Consider the following 420-nt stretch of genomic DNA (forward strand, 5'->3'; position numbering starts at 1 on the left):
GCTGTTGGAGACCTCTGGTATCACCCGCACCTGGGTCCCTGTGGCTGACTGTTCCTCTGTCTGGCTTCCTGGATTTTAATCCCCTTTCTCCTGCTCTTCCAGCCTGCTGCTTTGTGAGTCCCTGAGTTGTCTCTCCTCATCTGTAACCCTGGGGATGATTTCTTATTTGTAACCAAAATCCCTGAGGGATTGATTCAGTGGGCCTGTAGACTCAAGACCGTAGTCTCTGAAGACATCAAGGTCAATTGGCACAACATAGTTTACAAAGAAAATGTTCTACATCCTACTTTGGTGAGTAATGACTGGGATCTTAAAAGCTTGTAAGTGGCCATCTAAGGTGCTAGTAACCATTCTCCCCATTTGGAGCAAAGAAGAGTGAAGAAAATCAAAGACACATGGAAACAATTAGTCCACAGGACT

Source organism: Orycteropus afer, unplaced genomic scaffold, assembly GCF_000298275.1.
Source record: "Orycteropus afer afer isolate SDZICR_OR568_19922 unplaced genomic scaffold, OryAfe1.0 scaffold00251, whole genome shotgun sequence".
NCBI lineage: Eukaryota > Metazoa > Chordata > Mammalia > Tubulidentata > Orycteropodidae > Orycteropus > Orycteropus afer.